Below are 25,643 nucleotides of genomic sequence, written 5' to 3' on the forward strand. Positions count from 1 at the left end.
GTACCCAGGTTAGGGACCTATCTCGGTTGTACAGGTAGGATTAAGGAAGCCCCCTTGGGCTTGGTACGAGGCACAACCCTTGTTGTGGCCCATGCTTTGGGAAACTAGGGAGTTTGTGGTTAGGTGGCTAAGGATGGAGGAGTTGCTGAGATAGACATCAGTGTGGCTAATAGTAGGTCGTAAGTCTTAAGAGTAAGTGTCTTAGAAAACATAACTAAGAAGGCAGGTGTCGCGAAAACTAGGACATCTGCTGAGGGTCGTACCAAAGAGGTATATGTTGAGGCTCGTGCCAAACAGATAGTACAATGGCACTTGCCGAGTCTTTGTGCCAAACAAATAGTACATGCCAAAGGACATGTGTCTACCAAGGCCTGGAGGTTCAGGATGCAATATCATGCGACATGTATCACCGCACTATTTGGTCACTTGGTATTGTAGACTGCCCCGAGAACTCTCGGCTCTGTGCACGAGGGCGCGAATTCGTTTGTTCTTTAGCTACTACAGTTCGGACTCAATGTAACGGTTCTGAATCTAATCTCACAAAGTGCAATGTGAAACCGATAAATCACCAAAGAGTCCAAATCTGGCAAATCGTTTTGGAAAATTGATTTTTATAAAGAACTACCAAACATGGACTGCTTTGCCAGATACAGAGTCGCCACCTAAATGTTTTATTTTGGGAAATTTAGGAAACCCTGACTCGTGCCTAAGGCCACGTGTCCGTCATCACCAAAGTTACCTTGGCTCGGGAACTTGGATACGAAAGGGGAAGGTCATGCAATGAGCCACCCTGCTCGCCCGATCAAAGATCGGCCTTTACTAACATGATATGTTGTTTTTGAAAACACATGTGTCCTTATTCTGGTTATTAACCTAGAATTTACTATGTGATGTGCACAGCATATAAGTATAAACTAGATCGCCTAAGTTGGAACAAAACATTGCATGTTCGTTTGTTTGATAACGGTTTAAGGTTTGCTACTCGCAAGTAGGCTAAGACGGGGATTTTGATGAATTGTTCCAATTCAAATAATCCAACCTTCACCCACAGGCATTCATATAGTTAATCAACTAAGCAGTTAGCCTCATGGCAAGCATGCTAATATGGCAACATACACATCTCATGCAGTATGCTAAAGCGTAAACACTCACAGTGTACTCCGAGCCAAAACAGAGAACTAGATAGAAATCATGCATGATCCTAATTCATGTTTAAGATGGTTAATGCAGCACATGCAAAAATGCAACTAAGATAGGCTCAGCTATCTAAAATGTAATGGGAAATGTAGCTTGGTTAACATGTATTCAAATTGGAATTGAAATACAATGCAGTTTGTATGATGCGCCGAGCCCGGTGTATGCAAGACAGATGAATGATGCACGCATGCAAGCATAAGGATGCTAATCAAAATATGCCCTAAGACTAACCATCGTAAGCGGTTAAGTAAAATGGAGAAAGAAATGGGGGTTGGAAGACATGCATCACACACACGCACGCTTATTACAACAATACGCCCTCTCACAGGAGGGTCCGAATAAGAAGCTAACTAGCTAATCTAAGCTAATTAAACTAATTATTACATCACAAAACTAGCTAACTAATTAAGCTATTACAACACAAATTGAATAGTTAAACGCATTAACTAATTAAGTACAAAACCAAAGCATAAACTGGCTAAGCAAATTAGCTAAGTAAAGCAGTAAAGCAAGAGCCTCAAGGCGAGAAGTGTATGCATGCTCGGTCGCCTCGTTCGGAAATCCATCGCGATGCCCCAACTTGCCTCTGTTTGCAATTGTTCTCAAAACCTTGCACAAAGCTCTAGAAAGCTTCTAACTCACCTTGGGGACCTGTGGGAGGGCTGCCGACCAGTTGTTGGTGTTTCCAACCACCTGCCGACCACTTGCCATTGTTGTAGACCAAAAAAAGTGATCGTCCAGCTAGTTTCTCTGGTCGGCCGACCAGTTTTGCTGCCATACTTCCAGTTTGCCTTGTAGAACCTCTTTAAAGCTGCAACTCCAACAACTTTCCTTGATCAAAACCAGTCTAAAGACCCCAAAACCAACCTCAAAGAGCCTCAGCAACAAGAATATGGTGTTTGAGTGTGTGTTCGTGTGCAATGGTATGATGAAAATGCACTTTTGAACACAAAAATGAAGAGAAGATGCAAGATAGATACAAAGATGCATGCATAACTCTCAAGCACCAAAATCTGAACCTGGAGGAGGGAGGGGGAGGGTCTCTTATATAGAGAACCAAAGGTTAAGCTTGTTGGACAAACTTAGGCCTAAAGCCATCCCTCCATACACGTGTATGGAGGATCACTTATGTGCCCTCCAACTGTTACTGCTGGCCTAAAAATATCTCCGAAAAGGTGATGGAAAGCTGCCGACCACTGCCAGCTATTTCTACTGGTTGGCCGACCAGTGGAAGTGGTTGACCAGAGAAGAAAGTGATCGGCCATGGGGGGAGATGGTCTGCAGCATGAAAGCAAGGCGGTGGTGTGGTGGCCGACCAGAAAAGGTGGTCCAAAGACCAAGAAAACCAGTTAGCCGACCAGAAAACTGGCTGGCAGGAAGGAAAATGGTCTCCAAGGGGAAGAACTGGTCTCCCACCCTTGTACCACCTCCCAAACAAGGAAAACAAGGTTTGTACCAAAAACAAACCAAAACGGATGTAAGACAAGAGTCCGGGAGGCAAGGCGCGCAGCCGAGAACCTCAAAAACTAGTCTACGGGCACCAAAAGTGGTCTCCCAGACCACAGTGGCCCTCTAGGCCAAGGCAACAAGGCATGGTTCGAAAACCATGCCAAACGGAGAACATTAAGCGGTTCCGAGACAAGACGTGCGGCCGAAGGCTCCGAAATCCATAAACTAGTCTCCAAGAACAAAAAGTGGTTTGCGACCACAAAAAGGTGGTCAACAGACCACTCCCTCCCTCCAAGGAAGAGAAACAAGGCTTGGTCCACAAACCGAGCCAAAGCACAAAGAGTTCAGAGGTTCGGAGGCAAGGCATTCAGCCGAAAACTCCAAAACCTCGAAACGAGCACAACATGCACCATCACCGAGCGCTCAATCGATGACGTCTGAGTCTTAAGGTCGGTCAAAAATGGAGTGTCTACAGGTATATTCTAATATCAAGGAAAAATCGATAAATAAAGCCCAATTCCCAAGGTTTAAAAGAGAATGTTTTCGAGATTAGGGGAATGTGCTGCCTATTTTTTATTGCATTGCTATTTCCTTTTTTTCGATCACTTGCTCTGCCCTCACCTGGCTATCCACTCTCTAGTCAACCCAGATTATTGACTCATTGACATAGCTTTGCCTCTCTAAGTGATATTATTATTACTGTTCATTTTGGACCCCTTACAGTTAAAACTTATATTTCAAAATTCAAATATTAAAGTGATCTTGAAAAGCCAGGGTGTACTATATTTTGTGACTTGATAAGGTTCTTTCTCAAGATTCATGCAATTTTACAATATATTTAAAACCTCTAGTCGATGTGTTAAAGACATCTTCACTTTTATTTTTAACGGTAATCAATATTATACCCAGAAGCCTATTTTAGATAGGGTACGTCATGTCGTCAAGATTATGTTGTGTCACATTTTCACTTATTAATTGACACCACAATATTATGTATTTTTTTTTTTTTTGGAAAATTTGGAAAACCCCTCTCTATTGGCCCTTCTTTGGTGAAAACGACAGTCAATAAATTTTTCCTTCATAAACCTCCTCACCTAGAGGCCCATACTTGATGGAGGACACATAAACATTTTTTTTTCTTTTTGGACAATCTTGCCCTTCCATATATACGTAACAGAGAGATAGAGGAAATTCCTGATGAAGGTGTTCACGTCGAGCAGCTAGTGAGTTGTGTTGATTTGGGTGAAGCTTGAGATGTCCATTGGGAAGATCTTATTTGGGAACCCCTTCAAGCATTTTTAATACTTCACTCATGAGATTATCATTAGAAGGATCTAAAATTGTCTTCATCATTGAATATTTTTTTGATAAGAGAAACTAATTCTTCAACATCTTCATTCAAATTCATATCCTTCGCAGGAAAAATATCTAGCAAAGTCGATAAATCAACTGTAAGTTCGTGAACAGTATTGGAAATCGATTTGGTTTGCATGAGAAGCCCCATCTTGATTTTGCTGGAACAATCTTCAATCAAAATCTTGACTCGCTGAAAAACTATATACAATTCTTCAAAACACAACAAAGCAGAAGGCGAAAAATAGGTCAATTGATTATGAATCAACTCTTCGAATAGGACCGAAAGCACCTTCATTGAGTATGTTGATTGTTGTTTGTAAAGTTTCTTTCAAGTATGTTGAATTATTGTTGATTTGTTTGTGAACTTTTAGTGAAGGAACTTGTAGAGCTTCCTTCAGTTTATACTATGTTTTCACTTGGATATCAAACCCCAAAACATCCTCTTAGACGAATACTTCAATGCAAATATTTCTGATTTTGGATTGTCAAAACTAATTGATAAGGACCAAAGCCAAATTGTAACAATGATGAGGGGAACACCAGGTTATTTGGCTCCCGAATGGTTGAGCTCAATTATCGCCGAGAAAGTAGATATCTATAGCTTTGGTGTGGTGGTCTTGGAAATGTTGTGTGGGCGCAAAAATTTGGATAGCTTTCATCCTGAGGAAGATATGCATTTACTAGGTCTGTTTAAGAGGAAAGCAGAAGAGAAACGACTTTTGGATATTGTAGATAAATACAATGATGACATGCTGACACATAGAGCAGAAGTTGTGGAGATGATGAGGGTTTCTGTGTAGTGTCTACAAAGTGATTTTTCCATTAGGCCTTCCATGTCGGTGGCGGTTAAGGTCTTGGAGGGTTCTGTAGATGTTGGAAGCAATTTGGATTATAGCTTCACAACCGCTGTGGTACCAAGAGCAATCACAGTTGCTGGTCACCAAGAGGATGGCATTGGTGCTGCTACTCCTTTATTTCCAATCAGCTTTATTAGGACCGAGGTAAAGAAAGTAGACTACGAACAAATTACAGTTGATTGTTTAAATTTTTTCTATTTCTTTCTCTCCTTTTTTTCTTTTTTCTTTCTTGGACTGAATGTTTTAGGATTTCGATTTACTCTAGAAACATTGCAATACAAGGGAAGAAGCTGTCCAAACATGTCATGAAGGCTTTGCAAAATTCCCTGTTCACACCATTCTTAATTAGAAGTCTTGTACAAATTTCACTAGTAAATCTTACAAGCTGGTTGTCGTTATTTCTGCTTAATTTGGTCAAAGGCCACGGTAAAATTGCATGTTTACACACCCAGATCCTCTGAAGCCCAATATTTAGTGAACTATAATCTAAGATTTTTATTTGTGCAAATCACACCCCACGATTCTAGGATTAATGGTGTTTTAGAAAGTGTCTTCTTCCACTGATAAAATTTCAGTTCTTTCAATATTCTTCCTTTTTATCTTTCTTCAAGTTCTTCCATCATCATTGCCACCGAACATATAGAACTTCATGAATGTATTGAGCAGTATTAGATTTCCCATAGTTTTAATTCAAACATTCTCAAGTTTTGTAGTGAAGGGGAAGAAGATAGATATTTTGTGAGAGCATGTGAGTTTCCCATGATTCAAGTAAAACAAGAGAACATCAATTAGTGGGTTACCATTCAAACTTTATTCTCTAAAAGATGTGTGAATAAATAGTAAATTAAGTTTGAAGAAGGAACAAATCTAGCCTATATTTTGGACAAATTCAGAGCCATTTTATGACTAATTAATTTGGTTGATGGGAAATGTTCTTGAATTGCTTGGAAAGAAAACATTTTGTACGTCTGTTAGTCAGCCGAATGTGCATTTTTTTTTTTTTCTCACCTTGAGCCTGACTGGGAAAACAAAAAGAGTGTGACATGATGAACAAAAAAAATTCACATTCTACTTGACATGCTTTTCCCCTTGCTTTCCCGGAACCTACTGATCTATAACAGCAAATGGATAAATTGAAAGCTGTGTTGCTATTTTTCTTGCTATTGCATTTTACATCGATTCTGCACATTTTATCAATGTGCAGCCTGTTGAGCATTCAACCGCTAAACTGTTCACTACATGGATCAACAGCCCCTCAACTTTCATTAATTCCAATGAAGTGTAGATTGGCACCCGTCCTTCTTTGAGGATTCATTGGCTCACAGTTTGTCTGTGGCATGAAACTGCGGGCCTCTTGGGAGTCCTCTTGCTCCAAAGCAGATAATTTGTTTTGGAAGACACTTCCCTAAGCCACTGACCCCCTAAATCGTATTCCAAATATATCTTTATTTCTGGAAGTACATCACGAATTATGCTATGCTACCTAGTGGAAGTTTTGCTCTCTTTATAATTAGTGTTGACCAAATCAGACCATTTGGGGACGGACACCTGAGTTCCTCAGGCAAGCCTATTTGAGGGCAAGGCAGAAAAATGTAATTGGAGCCTTTTATAATTTTTTTATACTGGGAAATTTTTTATTATAAATTTTATTTAAAATTCATAACAATGTTCCTAACCTTTGCAATCAAGATAATTAAGGACTCAATTTTTTTTTTCTTTTTCTTTTTTTTTTTTTTTTTTTTTTTTTTTTTTTTTTTTGTCTTGAGTAAGAGAATGCATTTTTGTATTTCTATCTTTATTTTTTTTGATTCGAAGTATTTCTATCTTTATGATTTGACCAATAGTCTATGATAACTTATGAAGTGGTATTCTTGTTTGATAATTTAATATTTAATTATTTTTATTTGTTTCCATTGAGAGTTTTTTTAGAATTATTTTGACTAAAAGGTCTTTTATGTATATATAATATGTGTCGTTTGGTAACACTTATGTTTTTAGTTTTCTGTTTATATTTACAAAAAATTTAAAAACTCAAATAAAAACTTATTTGGTAAATTTTTGATTTATAAATCAGTGGTCTCAGTTTATAAATTTGACCAAAAAATGTAAACTCAAAAAATGTGTTTCTGTTTTGAGTTTTTTTTTTTTTTTACCACCCAACACTAGCCAACACCCGCCACCATTTTCCACCACCGTCTTCTACCACCACCACCCACCACCCACCCCTCACCACCACCTGCCGCCACCACTCACCACCCACCTGCCACCACCACCCACCTGCCACCGACCAGCCACCACCCACCTGCCACCCACTCGCCACCACCACCCACTCCTCGCCGCCGCCGCCGCCTACTTGCCATCCACCCGCCACCACCCACCACTTGCCACCCGCCACTACCATCTACCGCCCGCCACCTACCTGCCACCACCACTCACCACCCACCTGCCACCACCACCCACCACCCGCCACCACCACCATCACCCACCACCCACCCGCCACCTACCTGCCACCACTACCCACCACCCCCACCACTCACTCGCTACCACCCGCCACCGTCACCCACCCACCCACCACCATCGCCACCTGTCACCCACCCACCCACCACCATCGCCACCTGTCACCTACCCGCCACCACCCGCCATCCGCTACCACCACCATCACCACCCACTCGCTACCACCCACCACCGTCACTCACCCACCCACCATAACCACCTGCCACCTACCCGCTACCACCACCCACCTGCCACCACCCGCCATCCGTCACCCACCTGCCACCACCACCACCACCACCACCACTCACTTGCTACCACCCACCACCCCCCACCGTCACCCACCCACCCACCACCACCACTCGCCACCTACCCGCCACCACCCACCATCACCCGCCATCCGCCACCCACCTGCCACCACCACCCGCCACCCGCCACCCACCACCACCACCACCACCACCCACTCGCTACCACCCACCACCCACCACCCGCCACCATCACCCACCCACCCACCACCACCACCACCCACCCGCCACCATCCGCCACTACCCGCTACCCACCACCCACCGTCACCACTTTCCACCACCGTCTTCCGCCGCCACTTGCCACCACTTGCCACCACTTGCCATTTCTCACACTTTTTTATATTTTTAAATTTTTTTAAACATTTTGTCAATTACCAAACACATTTGTAGTTTATGTTTTTCTAAAAATAAATAAAAAAAAAATAAAAACCAGTTTATAAAATTTTTGTAAATATAAACTGAAAACGTAAACGTTACCAAACAGACCCGTAATTAGGGCCCTCTTCTACTCAGAGTGCCTAATCGAGTGTCTGTTGCATACCCTTTGAACCACTACTAATTTGCAGTAGATATGGTACCATAGCGTGGACTGCACTTGCCCTATTTTAAGCAGATAAATGATAAGCATCATAATCTTGGATGTTCTGAAATTACTCCCTTGTCCTGAAAAGCTTCAAAATATCACAAGCTTGTAGAGCTGAGCATTGTTACCTACTTCACTGTCAAGGCTGACAGGTCAAATACCATGAATACACAGACATGAAGAATAGTTGCAAGCAACCTGTTTTAAGTAACTGCTCTTGCAAGGCTGCTCTGTTTTGTTTAAGTGAAGTGTCCAATTAAAATTCATGTGGAAAACGCTCTATATATACTAACATAGATTATCTCAATGAAGGCAGTATAAAGTGCAGTTTAAGTCAACAATCAGATTTACAATCAAACTGGTATCCAGCCTTGGAGCATTTTTTCCCCAGTCTATGTATCATAGATAGTTTCCGTATGTGTTTTTCTTTTTCAAGGAAGAAGAGAGGAACTGATGAAAGCGAGGAAGATTATTTAGATAAAAAATTTCTGGGAATGCCCATGAGATTCTCTTGGGATTGAGCTCAAAGTCACTGACTGATATGACTTCAAAAGGAAACTTTGGCAAGGATGATATGGATATAGGTCTTTAAAGGAACTCTCTTCTAAGCAATGGCAACAAAGTTGCAGTGAAGCATCTTAATGGCTTAGGCCACGTCAAGAAGTCTTTTTCTTGGCTGAGCAAGTCAAGATAATAGGCAGCACTCACCATCTGAACTTGTTAAGATTGGTGGAACATCGTGACAAGAAATCATGGATTTTTAATTTATGAATGCCGCTGTTTGGTGCAGCTTATGGTGCTGTTTATAGCTCTCCCTTTTTTATGTCGAAAGTTTTTATTAGAGTGTTTGGTATAGTTTCTACTTATAATTTATGAGATAAAAATAGTTTAAATAAGTTAGAAAAAATAGTTTAAATAAGATAGAAAAAAAAATATAGAGTTTTATTAAGACGCAAGTGCAAGGTGTCATGGTATTCAAAATCCTTTATGGAAAAATTTGGAGGATGTTGGCCGGTGCTCTGCTACTCACTCCATTGCTGTCATATGCTTTGTTATGTTGGGGGAAATTTTATACAACAAATCATAAATATTATTGTTAGAAAACTTAGAGGTTAAAGTTAATTATTTTTGGGACACTTATCAATCTTTTAAAGTGTACATATAAGAAAAATTAATGAAGATGTAGACGGATTGACTAAATTATAATTGGATATAAAGTGTATGGGTCAAACTTGTTCAATTTGAAACTATAGAGACAAAAGTAAAATTTGAGTCAAAATACATTAGAAGTGTAAGATTATACAATACGTTTCTTTATGAAAAATAAAAATTATTCTCCCTTAACAAAATATGAACAAAAGAAATTTAATTTCACTTTTAACTTTATTATAATCAAAATGTAATTTGATGCTATTTTAAATTTTGAAAATCATTTAAATTTGATTTAAAACTAAATTTCAATACAATTTTCCTTTTAATATACAAAATTGGAAAGTCAAGATAACTAAATTTCATTGTAATTTCTCTATCCGTGTCGCACAATATGATAACCTACATGTGTGGTAGAACTCATTAAATCAATAAAATGATGATAACCATTTAAAATAAAGGGCGAATTACACTAACGGTCCCTATAGTTTGGGTCTTGTGTCACTTTGATCCCAGACTTTTTAATTGTAACACATTTGACCATGAATTTTGAATCTTGTTACAAATAAGGACAATTGAAGATACCATTGTTCGATTTCAAGGGCAAAGTTATTAATTTGATAAAATATAAATTAATTTAACAAAAGTAAATGTAAAAAAATATTTTTAAATTTTTAAAAATTATTTCTACCCACTAAAGATAAAATTATATAAAATTGATAAATTTTTTAGACATTGATTTATTTTGTTAACAAATTAATTTTTATTATGTGTTTGGATGATAATCATGTAATGGGTAGTTGTTTTATTTTCATAAAATTAGTTTCTATTTTTCTAAAAGTCAAATATGGCGACAACTTTGATATCATTATTAACCCAATTCATTAAATCAAAAAATTCAAAACTAAAAATATTTCATATATTAAATATATCGAATTACACATTAAAACTCTAACAACCACCCATTACATAATCCAAACACATAGTAAAAATTAATGGTAAAAAAAATTAAATGTCTAAAAGATTTATCAATTTTACATAATTTTATTTTTGGTGGATAGAAATTATTTTTAAAAATTCAAAAATATTTTTTTGACATTTATTTTTGTCAAATTAGTTTATATTTTATCAAATTGACGACTTTGTTCTTGAAATTGAGCAATAGTATCTTCAATTGTTCTTATTTGAAACAAGATTCAAAATTCAGTGTCAAATGTGTCACAATTGAAAATTCAGAGACCAAAATGACATGAGTCCTAAACTATAGGAATTGTTAGTGTAATTCACCGTGAAATAAAATACAATATATGATTATATTGTAAAATTATTGGTTTGAAAAAATGACACCAAATCATGTTTTGAGTCTCTACATCTTTGATAAACTAAGCGGGAGATTTCTAAGTTTTTAATAAAATATACGTATACATAATAAAAAATAAAATAAAATTGAAAATGGGGTCTCCAGGTGCCTTAATGGCTCAGCAGAAAAAAATTGTGCCCATAGATATAGCTAACAAAATTTGTGTTCACCCATGAAACAAAAACTAAAAAAGTGTTAGGCGTGGTAAACAACATTTGAAATGCACTTTATGTGTCGTTTTGCATTCTCCGCCCCTAATTGGATTGTTATCCGGCAGCTCATCAATCTATTATATGTTATGATATTATATTAAATTGTTGATTATCAACTCATTTAAAAGTTTATAATTATTTTTTATTAATATTATATTCTCAATGTGCATTTGCCGACACAAAATCTGGAGTTTGCAGCGCACCTTTCATCTTCAACCGTCTTCCCCTTTTGCTTTTGCAAAAACCAGAACGAAAACCAACTGATGAAGAAGAAGAAACAGATAATGGATAGACCTTATTGTCTGTATTGTTGCTCTATTTATTATTATCTTGTTGCTGCTATCACCTTTTTCATAACGTATGCACCTTTGAACAATGCCCAACCTCCATCTCCATCTCCAGTGGCGAACTTATCCACTTCTTGGATCAACACCCCCTCAATTTTAATTAATTCCAGCGAAGTTATCTTAAAATTGACACCCGTCTTCAATGGATCCATTGACTCACGTTTGATGTGTGGCTTCTATTGCCCTGATATTAATGCATGCCTCTTTGGTGTTGTAATCTTCAATTGGAATAATTTATTTTCCCCCTTCTACTCGTTCACGGTAAATGACCCACAACTAGTGTGGTCTGCTAATCGGGATCGTCCTGTTCAAATTAATGCCACCTTACAACTCACTGGAAATGGAGATTTGATATTGCGAGACGCCGATGGCACTTTCGTATGGTCTACCAACACATCAGGAAAGTCTGTCTTTGGCTTGAAATTCACCGTATCCGGAAACCTTGTGCTCTTTGACAGAAACGATGCGACGGTTTGGCAGTCATTTGATCACCCAACTGACTCCTTACTTGTTGGACAGACTTTGTTTCCTGGCCAGAAGCTCACCTCCAGCACATCCTCATGGAACTCGACTCCAGCTTTGTTTTCTCTTACAGTTCAGGATTACAGGCTGTTGGGTTATGTAGAATCCAATCCACCCTTGCCCTATTTTCAATCCGGATTAGGTTTCATAAATTATGTGAAATACGACAATGGAAGCTTCAACGGGCAGAATATCCCTCTTCGACTGCACCAACAAATTCTCCTTCAAAGAAATCAAGGCAAGTCACAATCATGCTGGGTTCCAGTCTCGGAACTTTCTTTGGTGTATTTTTTGTGGTTACCTCTTGCTTTTTCATACTAACGAAGAAACGAGAATCCGAGGAACTTGACGAATTCTTCGTCGATCAAGTACCGGGGAGTCCTACTAGATTATCTTATGAAGAATTGAGAGTCATGACAAGCAATTTCAACGATAAGCTCGGGGAAGGAGGATTTGGGACGGTGTTTCATGGGACATTAAGCGATGGTACCAAAGTGGCGGTGAAGCGTCTCAATGGTTTTGGTCATGTTAAGCAGTCATTCTTAACTGAAGTTGAGACAATAGGTAACATTCACCATGTCAATTTGGTGAGATTGGTTGGATTTTGTGCTGAAAAGTCATATCGGCTTTTAGTTTATGAGTACATGTCCAATGGATCCATGGATAAATGGATCTTTCAAAGGCACCAAGAGCTGACACTTGGGTGGCAATCCAGGAAAAAGATCATCATGGATATAGCCAAGGGACTAACCTATCTCCACGAGGAATGTAGGCAAAAAATATTTCACCTGGATATCAAACCCCAAAACATCCTCTTAGATGAACACTTCAATGCGAAAATTTCAGATTTTGGATTGTCAAAACTAATTGATAAGGACCAAAGCCAAGTTGTAACAATGATGAAGGGAACACCTGGCTATTTGGCTCCTGAATGGTTGAGCTCAATTATCACTGAGAAAGTAGATGTCTATAGCTTTGGTGTCGTAGTCTTGGAAATGTTGTGTGGGCGGAAAATTTTGGATAGGTCTCAGCCTGAGGAAGATATGCATTTACTAGGTCTATTTAAGAGGAAAGCAAAGGCGGAACAACTTTTGGATATCGTTGATAAATACAATGATGACATGCAGACACATAGAGCAGAAGTCGTGGAGATGATGGGTGTTGCTATGTGGTGTTTACAAAGTGATTTTTCTAGGAGGCCTTCAATGTCGGTGGTGGTTAAGGTCTTGGAGGGTTTTGTAGATGTTGAAAACAATTTGGATTATAACATTACAACTCCTGTGGTACCAAGAGCGATCACAGCCACTGGTCACCAAGAGGATGCCATTGGTGATGCTACTCCATTATTTCCATTAGCTTTATCAGGACAAAGGTAACGAAAGTAGACTCCAACATATAGATTACAGCCGATTGTTAAAAGTTTTTTGTATTTTGTTCTTTATGTAGTTAACTATATTCTAAGATTTTTATCTGTGCAAATCACGCCCTAAGATACAAAGATTAATGGTGTATTAGATATTGTCTCCTTCCAGCAATAAAATTTCAACTCTCAATAATGTTCTTCCTTCTTATCTTTCTTGAAGTTTCTTCCATCATCATTGCCATAGTGAAACCTACAGAACCACATGAATGTAGTGAGCGAAATTTGATTTCCCATACTTAAAATTCAAACATTCTCAATTTCCAAAGTAACGGGGGAAGATAAAGATAGGTATTTTGTGAGAAGATGTGAGTTTCTCATGACTCAAGTAAAACAAGAGTGCCAATTAATTGGTTTTTCAAACTTTCTATCCAAAAGAAGTGTAAATTAATTTTGAAGAAGGAACAAAGCCAGCTTATATTTTGGACAAATTCAAAGCCATTTTTATGGCTAATTCATTTGGTTGATGGGATATATTCTTGAATTGCTTGGAAAGAAAACATTTTGTAAATCTGTTAAGTCGGCAGAATGTGCATTTTTCCCCCCTCACCTTGAACTTGACTAGGAAAACAAGAAGAGAGTGGCATGCACTTGCCATGGTTTTTACCCTTTGTTTTTTCATAACCTACTGATCAGTAACAGAAAAAGAAAAAAACCGAATCTGTACTGCACTAATTTTCTTTCCTTCATGTTCGATTCAGCACTTTTGAACAATGCCCAGCTTGTTGAGCATTAAATCTGCCCCAATCATATTTTGAATCTGCTTCAGAAGGAAATCCATTTGTCAAATTCGAGAATGGAAGCTTCAACGGCTGCACAATTCCTCTTTAAACAAGCACTTCTTATGACCATCAATATCATAGTCTTCTGAAGCTCAAAGATACCAAATACTTTATATTATAGTCAGTTCCCTATGGTGGGGAAACAAGGTTGGCTTGGAAAAACCGAGTTGGAGGATTGCAAGAAGACTTGTTTGAAGAACTGTTCATGTAAAGGAGCTTTATTATTTGCATATCAAATGGCTAATAATCTTTTCAAGGGGAGGTTGCTTATTACTGTCGGAAGTCTTTTCTTTTACAACTAATGAGGGATGGTATGCCAATGTCTTTGTGTTTATAAAGAGATCCAGTCTCGATGCTTTCATTCGTTTGTGTATGTGCGCTTTTCTTTCTTCTTCTTCTTCTTCTTCTTCTTCATTTTTTATCACTTCACCTAGTCTTATTTTAGCTTCACATTTATGCTCAAACAATCCAGGAAACTCTTTGTAATGCCTCATTTTCCTGGGTGCTGCAATGCTGTCATTATATTGCTGTAGCTTTTCCTCAAGAGAGGTTTCAATCAGCTTCATGCAAACTTTCAGCATAGGGGAACCAGTTTCATCTTGTTGCCTTGCCATTAATCTCTTTATTATTATTATTATTTATTATTTATTTTTTCAAAATTTTAGTGATTCATCCAAAAATTGAAAAAATAAATGATTTGTTCTTTAAGGTTGAGAGGTTTGAGCATGAGAAATTCCTCAAGTTTATCTGTGAAAATTTGATGACCTTGGAATTACACATCAAGTGAGGTATAATCAAGCAACTCTGCTTTGATCTAATGATTATATTCATTCAGAAGAACATCTTCATTCCAAATGATTGGTTTTTCATGAATTGAATGGCAAAGAGTATGACGATGGTGAAAGCAGTCTCAAAGAAGACATAGATGCCCATATCATGATGACACAAAATCCGTTAAGAAACTCTTTGACATGTTAAACATAATTCACATATAAAATTATTCATAGAACTAACAATATTTTATACTTGTTCGATGATTAATTTTGTTTAGTCCATTATATTCCAATAATTTGGAATGTAATCCTCTTGGTCCATGATATATAGCAGTCAATTGGGCATATGGCTAGCCTGGGTGGGTCACCTTGGGACATATAAGATTGAATTGGTCCTCTTTGGAGGCAGTACACCTCTCTTCAGAACTTGATTGATTAGGGTCTTTGCTCCAATCAATATACAAGTTGTCACATTTATTTGGTCCTCTTTTGGCAGCACAGCACAGACAACGGTAAACCACTTTTCAACTAAATTCCATAAATATGCATTAAGGTGTTGATGGCGGGAATGGTCATTTTCTCTCGCCCTACTCCCACCCCGTATTTCCTGTCCCATTTCGCATAGATTTTCTTTGCTCCGATGAGAAAGTAGGGTGTGGACGGATTTTGCTTCTCCTTTCCTGTTCTAACCTGCCTCCGCACTGTTTATATTTACTAAAGGACAATGGATTAAGTTTCGTGCCTCCACGTTTCATACTCTATTTTTTTCAATAATTTTTCTTTTCACTACTTTTATTTACTCATTCTTCTTAATCAATCACTGTTTTTAACTCTTTTCTCCAACAGAATGTGTAGGGTTCATGATTTTGTATTAGGTGTTTAGGAAACAACTGTGGGCTTGGTGGTTTGCGATTTGTGGTGGTTGTTTAGGAAACAGCAACAGAGGTCATGATGGTTTGCGATTGGTCAAAAGTACAACTACGTGCTGCGCTGAATGACGAAATAATTTTTCCAGCAATTGAGGTGCATGGTGATCAAGCAACTTTGCTTTGATCTGATTGGATGAAAGAGCATAATGATTACATTCATTCATTCAGAACATCTTCATTCCAAATGATTGGATTTGGATGAATTGAATAGCAAAGAGAGTGATGATGGTGAAAGCAGGAGTAAGTAACAAAGAAGCTAGATGCCATATCATGATGACACAAAATTGGTCAAGACACTCTGACATTTAAATATAATTTACATTTAAATTAGCTGTAAAACTAACATCATTTTATCCTTGTTCAATAATTTGTGTGTAGTTGGTTATATTCCAATAATTTGAAATGTTACCCTCTTGGTGCATGATATATAGCAGTCAATTGGGCATGTGGCTAGCCTGGGTGGGACACCTTGGGGCAGATATGATTATGAATTGATCCTCTTTGGAGGAAAAATTATTTAGTGGTATCAGTTGTCACGTGTACCAATCACCAAATATCAAATCTCTTATTGTTTTTCCATGTCCTAATATAAATTCGCGAGCTACACTTTTTTCACTAATCACAACATTCCTGACAATATTTCTAAGGCATCACCTGACAATACCTCAGGATCACCAAATAAATTTTCTTTGGAACCACTTCAATTAATGCACCTGCCTTCGAAAACTTGATTAGGGTGTTTACTCCAATCAACATACTAGTTGTAAGTTGTAACATTAATTTGTTCTCCCTTTTGGTAGGATAGACCACAGTAGACCTCCCTTCAACTATACTTCATAAATATGCATTAAGGTATCGATGGCAAGTATGAGATGTGAAGTTCTTTTTATACTTGTTGGACAGTTAATTTTATGATTTGATTCAGCTTAGTTCTTTTTTTTTTTTTTTTTTTTTGTTTAATTCACCACGAACATGAATTAAACTAAAACAAAAGAGGGAAACCTTGTGCTCAGTGACCCAAACATTAGTAATTGTTGAGTCAAGATCCTTTGTCTCCTTTACTTGTCCCAAGCCTCTGTCCAGATCCCAATCCTTTGTCCCATTATCCACGAATTGCCATGTGTCTATCACTAAAGAAAAACTAATCCTCCACAGTTTTTTGTTTGGGAACTTCCAAATAAACAATTTTTTTTTTTTTTTTTTTTTTGGGTCTTTGGTGATATTTTTTCAAATCTGATCAGCTTGCTTGGTTGTGTTTTTTCAAAAACACCTTTTTAGAAAATTCTACTTTCTTATTTTCCGTATTTTTTGTTTTTACTGAATTTTTTTAATATTTTAAGCAATTTTTTTTTTTATTTTTTAGACATGCCTAACATAAATATACCTAAAAAGTAAAAAAATTGTGAAAAAAATATTTTAAAAATTCACTAAATACCAAAAATATAAAAAAAAAAATGAGAATTCAATACATTTTTTATATTTTTATGCATTTATTAAAATTTTAAAATATTTTTTCATAAATTTTTTACTTTTTAGATACATCTAAGTAAGGTGCATCTAAAAAAGTAAAAAAAAAAATGTTTAAAATTTTAAAAATATTCATTAAAAACAAAAAAATACGAAAACCAAAAAATTGAGTTTTTAAAAAACATAATTCAAAAAACTCAAACCAAACACACTGATTAAAATTTTTTACTTTCCGAATCTGTGTAGACAAGCTTAAAAAGTAATTTTTTTAGAAAAAAATTACAAAAAGAATTGGATAAGCCATAATAAGGCCCCTCCCCCCCCCCCCAAAAAAAAAAAAATGTTTGTTTTCAGTTTTTTAAAAACATTTTTCAGAAAATTCTACTTTCTTGTTTTTTTGTAATTTTTTTTTTTTTTGGTTTTTACTGATTTTTTAATATTTTAATTAATTTTTTTTAATTTTTAGACACACTTAAACATAAATACACTTAAAAAGTATAATTTTTGTTAAAAAATCTTTAAAAAATTCACTAAATACCAAAAATACAAAAAAAAAAAAAAACATCTAAGTAAGCTGAATTTAAAAAATTAAAAAAAAAGGCTTAAAATTTTAAAAATATTTACTAAAAACAAAAAAATACGAAAAATAAAAAACTTAATTTTCAAAAACTGAATTCAGAAAACTGAAACCAAACACATTGATTTCTGTACTTTCTCGACATTTTTTTAAAATTTTTAAAAAAATTTCAATTCATCTGGTCAAGTAAAAACCAAAAATCTAGAACTTTCATTTTTAAATTTTTTTTTTTAAACTAAAGATGAAAATAAACTAACTGAAAAACTAATAAAAAAACATACCCCCAAACACACACACTTACTCAAGTAGATGTGCATGGTATGATTCGGACAGTTTGAAAGTAAATTAATTGACGGATTGACAAATTGCGATTTAAACGATTTTAGGCGGATTGAAAAATATTCTAACAAATTATTAAGCCTTTATATAATATATAACACTAATTTACATAATATTTTTCATATATACAGCACAAATGCACCGCTTTTTGCGTTGCCCCTCGGTTGTGCAATGGAAAGTGTTTGAGACCCCCACAAAGGAGGACTCCCATAGATGTATTGATCATTTAATGTGTTTAAATTTTTTTAAGAATTATGTTTGACAGTAACATAAATGATTTAAAACATTTTGAGAGGTATGGGGTTAGGTTTTGTGAGTTTCTCTATCATTATTGGGCTGTGCATTAAATCCTCGAGACTTTGCAACTCACCGCTTTCTTCTTCCGTAGAAGAAACAGAGCTCTAATGGATAGACCACCACCACCACCACCACCACCAATAGCTCTGTCTTGCTCTATTTGTTATCTTCTTCCTGCTGGTTTCACCTTTTTCATTGCCTCTCTACCCTTCTTCAACAATGCCCAATCTCCATCTCCATCTCCAATAGCTAAGTTATCTACTTCTTGGATCAATAACCCCTCAATTTACATTAATTCCTCCGATATTCAGGGTTCAAATCTCACTCCAGTCCTCCAAACATCACCATCCAATGCCTCACAAATGATGTGTGGCTTCTATTGCCCTTCTACACAACAAATTCAGCCATCATCATGCCTCTTCGGTGTTGTAATCTTCCAAAATACAAGTTTTCTGCATTTCGGCAACTTTTCCCTTATAAATTACCCTCAACTTGTTTGGTCAGCTAACCGGGACCGTCCTGTTCAAATTAACGCCACTTTACAACTCACTCGAGATGGAGATTTGAGATTGGAAGACGCCAACATCTGAAAGTCACCGAATTGGGAAACTTGGTGCTCTTTGATCGAAACAATGCAACGGTTTGGCAGTCATTTGATCATCCAACTGACTCCTTACTTGTTGGCCAGACTTTGTTTCCTGGCCAGAACCTCACCTCCACCACATCCTCATCCAACTCGACTCCAGGTTTGTATTCTTTTACGGTTCAGGAGGATAACACTCTGGTGGCTTCTGTAGAATCCAATCCACCCTTGCCCTATTTTCAATCTTATTTAGATGTGAAATATCTTAAATTCGAGAGTGAAAGCTTTTTGGGGCAGAAAATCCCTGTTGCATCAATCATTGTCAGCTCAGTTCATGAGGTTGGAGCCTGATGGCCATTTGAAGGCTTATGAGTGGGGTGGATCGAATTGGAATGTGGTGGCTGATCTGCTGACATCATCTATTGGTGACTGTGGTTATCCCATGGTGTGTGGCAATTACAGCATCTGTTCTTCAACTGGACAGTGCAGTTGTCTTGAGGAAGCCACCGGCAACAGCACTTTCAGGCAAATAAATTATAGGCAACCCAGCCTTGGATGTTCCCTTGTTACACCCATTTCTTGTAACAATTCTCAGTATCACACCCTTTTGGAGCTTAACAATACTAGTTACTTTTACTTCAATTTAAACAATGATTACTTGGTTGAAAACATATTATTAGAGGACTGCAAGAAGAGTTGCTTAAAAATCTGTTCATGCAAAGCTGCTATGTTTGCATATACAGGTTGTTTTCTACTGTCGGAAGTCTTTACTCTTACGAATAATGAGGGACGGTATCAGAATATTGCTGTGTTTCTTAAAGTGCAAAAATCTCTGGCTGCAGAGTATCCTACTCCTTTACCAACAGATTCTCCACAGAAGAAATCAAGGCATGTCAAAATCATATTGGGATCTAGTCTCGCAGCTTTCTTTAGTGTATTTTTTGTAATTGCTTTTTGCCTTTTCCTTTTCCTTATTAGAAATAAAGGAGAATCCGAGGAACTTGATGAGTTCTATATTGATCAACTACCAGGCATGCCTACCAGATTCTCTTACGAAGAATTGAGAGTCATGACAGGCAATTTCGATAATAAGCTTGGCAAAGGAGGATTTGGGTCAGTGTTTCAAGGGACACTATGTGATGTCACCAATGTAGCAGTGAAGCATCTCGATGGTTTTGGTCAGGTTAAAAAGTCATTCTTAGCTGAAGTTGAGACAATAGGCACCACTCACCATGTCAATTTGGTGAGACTAATTGGATTTTGTGCTAAAAAATCGTATCGTCTTCTAGTTTATGAGTACATGTCCAAAGGATCCTTGGATGCATGGATCTTCCAAAGGCACCAAGAGCTCACACTTGGGTGGCAATCTAGAAAAAACATCATCATGGATATAGCCAAAGGGCTAACCTATCTCCATGAGGAATGTTGGCAAAAAATATTTTGCTTAGATATCGAACCCCAAAACATTCTAAAATTTCTGATTTTGGATTGTCAAAACTAATTGATAAGGACCAAAGCCAAGTTGTAACAATGATGAGGGGAACACCAGGCTATTTGGCTCCGGAATGGTTGAGCTCAATTATCACTGAGAAAGTAGATGTCTATAGCTTTGGTGTCGTAGTCTTGGAAATGTTGTGTGGGCAAAGAAATTTGGATAGATCTCAGCCTGAAGAAGATATGTATTTACTAGGTCTATTTAAGAGGAAAGTAGAAGAGGAACAACTTATGGATATCGTTGACAAATACAATGATGACATGCAGACAAATAGAGCAGAAGTCGTGGAAATGATGAGGGTTGCTGTGTGGTGTCTACAAAGTGATTTTTTGAGAAGGCCTTCCATGTCAGTGGTGGTTAAGGTCTTGGAGGGTTCAGTTGAAGTTGAAAACAATTTGGATTATAGCTTCACAACTCCTGTGGTACCAAGAGCAATTGCAGTTCTGGTCACCAAGTGAATGCCATTGGTGCTGCTACTGCATTATTGGCATCAACTTTATTAGGGCCAAGGTAAAGAAAGTAGACTCCAGCAAGCAAATTACAGCTGATTTGTTTAAAGTTTTTGTATTCCTTTTCTTATGTAGGGAATTATAATCTAGGATTTTTATTTGTGCACATCACACTCCATGATACCAAGATTAATGTGTTTGATTTTAGTTTTCTGAATTCAGTTTTCTGAAAATTGTGTTTTTTGTTTTTCGTATTTTTTTTTTGTTTTTAGATAATATTTTTTAAATTTTAAGCAATTTTTTTACTTTTTTAGATGCACCTTACTTAGATGTATCTAAATAGTAAAATATTTGTGAAAAAATATTTTTTAAAATTAATAAATACACAAAAATATGAAAAATGTATTGAATTTTGTTTTTGTTTTTGTTTTTGTTTTTTTTTTTGGTTGTATTTTTTGGTATTTAGTGTATTTTAAATATTTTTTTTCACAAATATTATACTTTTCAAGTGTATTTATGTTAAGTGTGTCTAAAAATTAAAAAAAAAAATTGCTTAAAATATTAAAAAAATTCATTGAAGACATTAAAATACGGAAAATAAAAAAATAGGATTTTTTCAGAATTATTTTCTGAAAATCAGAACCAAACAAACTGGTGTTTTAGGTAGTGTCGATAAAATTTCAACTCTCTCAATAATATTTGCCCTTTTTATTTCTTTAAGTTCTTGCATCATCATTTCCATAGTACATACAAAAACCACATGAATGTAGTGAGCAAGATTAGATTTCCCATAGTTTTAATTTAAACATTCTCTAGTTCTGTTGTGAAGGGAAAGAAGATAGATATTTTGTGAGAGTATGCGAGTTTTCTCATGATTCAAGTAAAACAAGTCAACATCAAATTAGTGGGTTACAATTCAAAGTTTCTTCTCCAAAAGATGTGTCAATGAATAGTTAATTAAGTTTGAAGAAGGAACAAAGCCGGCTTATATTTTTGACAAATTTAGAGCTAGTTTATAACTAATTAATTTGGTTAAAGGGTTGTGTTCTTGAATTACTGGGAAAGAAAAACATATTGTACATCAGTTAGTCTGCAGAATGTGAAATTTTTTTTCCTTCACTTTGTGCCTAACTAGGAAAACAAAAAGAGCGTGACATGATGAACAAAAAATTCACATTCTACTTGCCATATTTCCCCCCCTTTGCTTTTCCAGAACCTACTGAACTGTAACAGCAAATGGAGAAACTAAAATCTGAGTTGCAATATTTTTCTTGTATCATGTTTTACATCGATTCTGTGCATTTGATTAATGCCCAACCTATTGTGCATTCAATGGCTAAATCTAATTGGGGCCCTTTATTTTTTTGTAATCTTTATTTAAAATTCATAAAAATTCCCTAACCTTTGCAATCAAAATAATTTTGATAAAAAAGCCTTTTATTTATAATTATTATTTTTTGTTGTCTTGACTAGAGAATGCAAGAGGTGTAATGTAAATGTCCTCTAGTAAGAGAGGTTGTTTTCCATCTTTATGATTTGACTGATAGTCTGAGATAACTCATGAAGTGGTATTCTTGTTTGATAATTTATGATTTAACCATTTTTATTTTTTTACGAAGAAATTTTTTGTTACTCTTTTATTGTGGAGAATTATTTTGACTATAATTTCTTTGATGTATACACATATTGTATAATGAATATGCAATAAGTAGGCCCTCTTCTACTCAGGGGCCTAATCGAGCGCCTAAGTTGTCTAACCCTTGAGCCACCATTAGTTTGCAATAGATATGGTATGATAGCCTGGCAAGTACGGACTGCAGTTGCCCAAAAGTGGCTAACAGCAACACAAGCAAGCTATATTAAGCAAATAAATGATAAGCATCATAATTTTGGATGTTCTGAAATTACTCCCTTGTCTTGCAAAGCTTCAAAATATCACAAGGTCATAAAGTTAAAGAATTTTACTTACTTCATTGTGAAGGCGGACAACTCAAATACTATGAATACACAGGCATGAAGAGTGTTGTTGGAAGTTAAGCTTGTTTAAGTAGTTGCTACTGCAAAGCTGCTCTGTTTCGTTCAAGTGAAGTACCCAATAAAAATTCGAGTGGAAAATGCTCTATATATACTAACAGAGATCATCTCAATAAAGGTCAATATAAAGCGCAGGTTAAGTCAATAATCAGATTTGTAATTAAACTGGTATCCAACCTTGGAGCATTTTTCCTGTAGCGATCCCAGTTTTGCCATTTCGCTGAGTATGTCGGGGATTGAGCTGCCCGGTCAGCTAGCGGGGGTCCAGGGGGCAGCACCCCTTGGCGAGTCCAATGGCAGCGCCATGGCGGGAATCGAGCTGCCCGGTCAGCTCGCGGGGGTCCAAGGGGCAACACTCCTTGGCGGGTCAAGGGCAGCGCCCTGGCGGGGATCGAGCTGCCCGGTCAGCTCACGGGGGTCCAAGGGGTAGCGCCTCTTGGCGGGTCCCAGGGCAGTGCCCTAGCGGGGTTGAGGGGCAGCGCCGCCGAAGCAAAAATGCAAAATGCATTAGAAGTTGCTTGTCCGCTCAAGCGGCCGTTTATGCGCTCGAGCGAAGAATGTTTGGTTTCAGAAGTTTAACCTGTTTGCAAAAGTACTGGGAAAGTGTATTTGGCGCTCGAGCAGGGCTTTCCACGCTCAAGCGGACCATGTTATATTAATTCGTGAATCTGATATTTCATATCACTTTTGTATATCTCTCTCTCTTGAAAAACCCTTTCATCTCCCTTCTCTCTACATTTCCCTACGCCAAATTGGATCAAAACCTTGATTTCTCAAGATCCATTAGAGTTCTGCCATAAGTTCTTCATCAAAGTTGGTTAACTTCTCGAGGGCTTCATTGTGTGCGGTGAAGATCGAGTTTCGACACCGCTGATTTTGGAGGTTTCATCTCATTTCTTCTTCAAAACTTGAGGTAGGAATTTTCTTAGAGTTATATATAGGTGTCGAGCCTTCTAGTTAATACTGGTAAAAATGATAGATTATAGGTGTCGAGCCTTCCAGTCAATGCTAGTAAAAATGACAAATTGGTAGTACTTATATAGTCTACATGCAGACACCGACCTAGGGATTACCAAAGTCGTATTTACCACTCTTGAAATGAATTGTTAAGTTTTGAAGAATTGAAATTCCATGACATCATTGAGCAGGATGGTTTTCAAAGATGAAGATGTGGTTTTCTTTCAAAAGAGCATAGCATAGTATGTGCATTTCATCTCTTGAGACTTGTATAAAATGTATATATTTTGTTAAGGATTTTCTACTGGGCTTTATGCTCACCCTACGGAATTTTTGTGCAAGAAAAGATGTGGTGATGCCGCCTAACTAAAGGCGAGGAAATGTGTGTTGAGAGGACGAGACTCTCATTTTGCTGTGACTCTGTGTGTAAGCCAAGTGCTATATGTGTGTAAGTTTAAATAACCGTTTTGTGTAACCTTGAAAACTTGTAAACCCTTGGAGGTATTGATTTGTTTATTTACTTGTTGTTGGATTAATGTATTGTTGCATAAAGAACTATTGTATCATGTAATGTAAGTTTGGAGATTTATATTCGATTTTCTTTGAAAGAGCCATGATTGTTGTATTATCATTTGGGCTAGAAATTTGGGCGTTACATTTCTGGTCCCTTTATTATAATTTCCATTTGTGTTTTCCTTTTCAAGTTAGAAAAGAGGAACTGATGAAACCGAGGAGGATTATTAGATCAAGAAGTGCAGGAAATGTCCATGAGATTCTCTTACTGTGAGCTCAAAGTCACTGACTAATATAACTTCAAAAGGAAACTTTGGCAAGGATGATATTGGCTTAGGCCATGTCAATAAGTCTTTTTCATGGCTAAACAAGTCTAGATAATAGGTAGCACTCACCATCTGAACTTGGTGAGATTTGTGGAACATTGTGTCGAGAAATCACCGACTTTTAGTTTATGAATTGGACTATTTGGTGCAACTTATGGAGCTGTTTATAGTTCTCTTTTTTATATTGAAAGTTCGTGTAAGAGTATTTAGTGCAGTTTCTACTTACAGGTTATAAAATACAAATAACTTTTTCAAAAGAAAAAAAAATGAAAGAAAGAAAGAAAGAAAAAACTCATTATTGAAATGCGAGGGGAAGGTGTCATGGTATTGGAAATCCTTTGTGGATGGAAAAAGTTAGACGGTGTACTTGTCAATTCCACCTGTACCAACAACACTAGAAGTTGTTGGCCACTACTCTCTGCTACTCCATTCATTTCTGTCATCTGTGCTTTGTTACAAGATGTTGGGGGAAATTTTATACAATAAACCATGAATATTACTATAAATATGTAAATCAAAAGTAAATTAAATAAATCTTGGCTTGTCATTATGCGAGACACATAATCGCTTTTTTAAAGTTGTTATTACCAACCCACGCGAACGTATTAACGTATTAATAGATAATGGACAACTCCAAAATACAAGCTAAATTACTACTGGTACTTACAACGTTTATGCACATAGAAAAAGGTTAATATGACCAGAAATATATATGAAAATAATAAATAAAAAAACAAGAGAAGAAACCCAAATTAACATGTTGAAAGTTAATTCTCTTATATAGACATTGTAGTGTATTTTTATTAGGGACACATCCCTTCGTTTTAAAAGAATACATTTATTTGCTTAAATTTGAAACTCTAAAATATTTTCGA

At 36.7% G+C, this 25,643-nt stretch overlaps 2 pseudogenes; both read left to right on the top strand.

Annotated features, from left to right (window-relative positions):
• Positions 1-4,835: 4,835 nt before the first annotated feature.
• LOC114293373 (G-type lectin S-receptor-like serine/threonine-protein kinase SD2-5) lies at positions 4,836-21,104 on the top strand (annotated as a pseudogene).
• LOC145797134 (G-type lectin S-receptor-like serine/threonine-protein kinase SD2-5 pseudogene) lies at positions 12,286-13,304 on the top strand (annotated as a pseudogene).
• Positions 21,105-25,643: the final 4,539 nt, after the last annotated feature.

This window comes from Camellia sinensis, chromosome 8 (genome assembly GCF_055761805.1).
Source record: "Camellia sinensis isolate YWXY chromosome 8, ASM5576180v1, whole genome shotgun sequence".
Taxonomy (NCBI): domain Eukaryota; kingdom Viridiplantae; phylum Streptophyta; class Magnoliopsida; order Ericales; family Theaceae; genus Camellia; species Camellia sinensis.